Source organism: Triticum aestivum, chromosome 7B (genome assembly GCF_018294505.1).
Source record: "Triticum aestivum cultivar Chinese Spring chromosome 7B, IWGSC CS RefSeq v2.1, whole genome shotgun sequence".
NCBI classification, from domain to species: Eukaryota; Viridiplantae; Streptophyta; class Magnoliopsida; order Poales; family Poaceae; genus Triticum; species Triticum aestivum.
Window position 1 is genome coordinate 191,971,519 of NC_057813.1, and position 5,011 is coordinate 191,976,529.

General features: G+C 44.1%; 1 long non-coding RNA gene across 2 annotated transcripts; it reads left to right on the top strand.

Moving 5' to 3' along the window:
- Positions 1-568: 568 nt before the first annotated feature.
- LOC123162083 (uncharacterized) lies at positions 569-4,730 on the top strand. Of its 2 annotated transcripts, none has more exons than XR_006481037.1 (4): positions 569-1,244; positions 1,333-1,497; positions 2,052-2,307; positions 2,497-4,730. It is a non-coding gene; the product is annotated as an uncharacterized lncRNA (long non-coding RNA). The 2 variants fall into 2 exon arrangements; XR_006481036.1 differs by having other exon boundaries at positions 571-1,244; positions 1,320-1,497.
- The last annotated feature ends 281 nt before the right edge of the window (positions 4,731-5,011 follow it).

The following is a 5,011-nucleotide window of genomic DNA, read 5'->3' on the forward strand; positions in this document are numbered from 1 at the left end:
GGTGGTTGGCTTCGTTCCCTCGCCGCGTGATCTGCTCGGGAGGTGAGAGGAGGAAGGAGAGCTGGTTGGTGGCCGTCGACGCAGAGGGAATGCCGGTGCGCGGCAGCTGTTCCGGGGCATTTCCGTCATTTGCAGCAGGGCAATCGAATTTCTAAAATGGAATTACAGAGAAAGAAAGAAAGAAAAATGGAACATAACGCAACTCAATTCCCGCGAGGCCTCTTTGTCTTCTTCTTTTTTTCGAGGGAGGCCTCTTTGGTTTACAGTAATTTATAGGATTTCTATAGAATTTTTTTTTGATCAAAAGGGGTTTCCCCCACCCCATTTAAAACAAAAAAGAAGCTAGCCAACTCGCTCCTAAGGCGTTCCCTCGATGGCAAGCTTCGTTGGCCATTGGATCGTGGTCAGTTTGGTTTTTGGCTTCGTTTGAGCCGTTAGATGCTCGTTGCTCTCGCTGCTTGTTTTGACCACGTGTTAACTTCACATGGCCAATGATGGGTGTGCTCTTGTCCCGTGCCTGTTGGCTGGGTAAGCTGTTTCGAGGTGCGGGTGTGCCCTCTCCCCGCACGCCGCGTGCGCGTCGCGCCATTTGCGGGAGCGTGGGTAGCCATGCCCTCGAAAGCACCTTGGTCCAATCCCATCGCCCCGCACGCCACAACCCCTCCCTCCTTCTTCGATCTCTCTCCCTCCTCAGCCGCCACAAACCCTAGCCCCCTTTCCTACGATCCAGCTGTCGCTACCCCTCCTCCATCCGACCTCCGTCGTCAGCCGCCGCCGCCGCTACGGCTCCTCCGTCCACCGACTCCGTCCGTGCAGGTGGCCAGTTTCCTTCCGCCCCGACCTTCTCCACTGTCTCCCCAGTTCACCCCCACCCCTTGCTGCCCGAGGTGCCCATCTTTCCAGGTCATGAGGAAGCCGCGTGAGGATGTCTCCACGGTAATCGGGGAACCACCACGGCGTGCCGCCGGGGGAAGCCTTGGATCCAGGGGGCCTCCCCGGGGGCGCAGAGGAGGGGGTGTGGAGGCGTGAGGCCAGAAGGAGTTTGGAATCGCTGGAGGAGCACAGCCCGCACGGGGGCTGGTCATCGCCAGAGCAGAGGGGAGGAGGTCGATGCAGGGGACGCCATGTATGGTCGGGGCGCTGGATCTGCCTTTCCCCATGCCACCGCTGTCCTACGTCAACGATGCCGCCATGGCCTTCTCGCCACTGACCTCTTTCCACGAATTTTTGCCTTCAACGCTAAGGTGAAATGACTCTTCCCATCTGACTCTATTTTCAGTTTGTTCTTCCTGCTGCTATTTCTTACTCTTCGGGAGCAGGGACGGTCTGTAGGCTAGCGGTAGTGGAATGGAATCCCCTTGTCCAGTACCAGCCGGTGAAGATGGAAGGAAGCCACGGAACCTCAAGGCTTAGGAACTTTTTGGGATAACTGAGTTGGTCAATGTCAAAAATGGAAAAGGAGAAGGAAATCACCATTCGATTTATGATTGGGCGTAGGTAAGGTTATTGACATCAAGCTTTATGTTTTATAGAAAAAAGGACTCAACAAAGCTTCAGATTCTTGTTATGTTGTGATTTTGCAAGATCTTTGTAGTTATTTAATTGCTCAACCCAAAAGACGGATTTCACTCAACATATGGTGTGTTATATTACTGATTATTTAGAGTTTTAGACCTATTTAACTTTTGCTAAGAAGAAGTGCACTGGCTCTACTTTGGAATAATGAGATTTGTCGTAATTTCAACACTGGTACTCATGGTGGTTTCAGTTCCATGGACATTGTGAGAATGGCCACTTTATTCCAGTGTATTATTTCCAGATCTCATGTTTGTCTAAGTCACCAAGTTAATCCACAAGAATTTGTTTACTTTCTTGGCTATTATGGTTAAAGGCATCCTTTTATTAGAGCTATAGTTTTTGGACATGTTCCGGTTTGGTTATTTTTTATGAATTTTGAATATGGTTCAATTTGATCACTTTTGAGACTCAGTTAGAACAGATAAATTTGTTTCTTTACATATAGTTCCTAATTAGAAAAGCCTCATATGTAGGTTGGAGGCATTGGTGTGAAGGTGTCGTGAGTTATCTGCAAGGGCATTGTTGTGACGTGCTCCTCCATATCTCCTGCGAGTTCTTGGTGTGGCGATCATGGCTCTAGATAGCAGCGCTTCAAGGTCACTTAAGCCTGAATGAGTTATCAAGTCTACTGGAACCATTCATGTTTAGGCTTGTTCATTGGTTTTCGAACAGACACTCCCTTAAGTATGTTTGATCACAATTAAAAGGAGGAAGTCAGATTATTGCAATGTAAGTGCCTGAACTCGAAGCTTGATCCACTACCACTTGCTCCTGCCACTGTGTCATAATATCTCATTTTCATATATAAGATGATAGTAACTGAATGATCATATCAGGAGTCCGTTATTGGCAGCCTTGTGAGGTCTTCTTCATAACATGTTCTCCTATTTTTAATGTTTGTATTCTCTTTGTTGCAAGGTGTGGCTGCACGTAAAGTTGTCAAGATGATCTGGTGCTTGCTCGAGCCGTTGATTACTGCTGCTTTGCTAAGGTTCAAGGTAACCCCTTTACCATGATGACTACCAGAGTGACCTTCGATGTGTATAGATGGTGATGCATATGGGGACAGACAAGAACTAGCGAACTTAATATCAGATTCCCTCAACTATGAATTCTTTAATTATTGAAGGCTTTCATATTCATATCAATACAAGGCGGAATATGATGCAGGTGAATGCCTTTATTTTGTTTCTTTACGATCTTCTCCTCTACTTAATGATAGATGCAGTGTATAGGGTCATCGAGTCAGTTTGAATGCTTTCGTGACAACCGGTATAGCACTGAATCAGGCAAGGTGTGAATAAGTGTGCTTAAATGCTTGCTTTGTTTATGTGTTTACTGCTTACTGTGTTGTACAAGTTCCACTTTTGAATCTGCCCTCTTTTAGGCATGTGTATTTCCCACAAATATGTTGGTAAATGTGTGCACTACATAGTTTTCAGGCCAACTGGATTACGAGAGCCTCCTCCCTCTGCCCCTCCTCACTAAGGAGGTCAGATTGATCTAGCATCTTTTCCCCTAATTTAGGGGTCCTCCCATGGCCCCTCCTCTACTCGGCTCTCCTCTGTCCTATTTCTCCTCTATCAAAAATACGAAAACTACCACGAGAAATAAGTGCTGCTTGCTGCTCTTCACTGCTAAATATCACGATGAAGTATATCAAGTGACATCGTCCCAGAAGAAGAGATGAGCAGTCAATATACAAAGAAAAAAATCAGGGCCAATATTTGCATGAATACTAATTCTGGCAACATGTTAATGATTCATAAATAATCTCCCGTTTCCTCTAACCTATGTATGTCTTTCTATATTAATTCATAAAAATGAATCAGCATAGTTCATATTTGATTTCAAGATAAAGAAATTCGAAAGATGTATAAGAGGTGAATCAAATGACATTATTTCAAAGTTGTATAACATATATCATCACTACTAGAAAACATTTTGTAGGAGGCTACATTTAATCTTCTGTACTAAATTCTTCATTGCCTTCCCATGATGGTTGGAGAGGGCAGGCCTGGCGCAGTGGTGAAGTCCTCCCCACTTGTGCCAAGAGGTCCTGGGTTCGAACCAGCCTCTCTGCATTGCACTTCGCAGGGGTAAGACTAGGTTCCTATAATCCCTCCCCAGACCCCACCTTGTGTGGGAGCTTCTATGCACTGGGTCTGTCCTTCCCATGATGGTTGGAGTACAATTCTCACAGGAGGTCCCGTTAATGTTATATTTAGAGGGTGTCAAGTTTAGACCATCGTGCCTACGGTAACATTTCATAAAATCCACGCTAATCTTATGTGGGGCTCAAGTCGGATATCTAGGGTAGTTCTATTAATTCCTGAATGGTTGCTCGGGTACCAATGAATTTATTTATTTATTTTTCTTCTTCTAGCTGTTGTCAAATACTTAAACATTTCCCTTTCATACTATTTTAGATTTAAAATGAGAGTTGCCATTCTCCAACAAGTATAGTCGTGGGTTAGTTGTTGACAGCTCAAGTGTAGTGTACATCAGTTACACATGAATAGATTGCTTTTTAGTGTATTGCACCATTTAAAAGGAAAACTTATTACACTAATGTCATTCTCCAGTAAGCATAGTTGGATCCAACCTGATGTTGTTAAATGCTCAAGTACTTTCCTTTCATATTATCAATTACACCTGACAGGTTGCTTAAGAAGGTGCAGTACACTACATCGCTACACTCTATAGTAATGGATTGCTGGAGAAGGGTGCAGTACACTGATGCCATACTGTGTTACACTGGTGCCATTTCCAAGCTAGTTCAAAGCCATTATTATTCCTCAGATGGCGCAATGGAATATGGCCATTTATATTTCTTATTTGTTAACAGTGTTGTGTACTGTAGATGAATTATTGATTAAACCTGAATGTCGCTGACTCGACAGGACAGTGGTAGCGACATGTTTAACACCAGGTGTTGCAGCTACTCTCTGATTACAAAGGATGTTTAGAATCAGAACAAAACTAGGTATTGTGTCTTGTGGCATGCTGAGACTTTCAAGAAAGAGGTCCTTATCAGAGAAGCATTCTCTTCTTACAACTGATGTATGATATGATTCAGTCCAATCGTTATTTCTCTGGGGCATCGACAATGTAAGCATGTTCGATTCATTACCATATGTTTTCCTCTGAGATGCTTCCGTCTGCTAGATAACATTTTTTGGTCATGTTGCATCACATGGCTTGAGCAAGTAACACTTATTTTCTACTTTTAACTCCGTACTAATGCCTTCTTGGTTATCTTTTATGTTGAAACTGCATAATGCAGTAAGCAATACCCATGGCAAGTCTCTCTGTTATGGAAGGTCCACCAACCATAGCGTCAACTCTTAGATTCTTTCACATGGCATGAATTCTTTTCTACAAAGTGGATCCTGTTTTTCTTTAGGTGACAATGCATGCTGGTTCTTTTCAC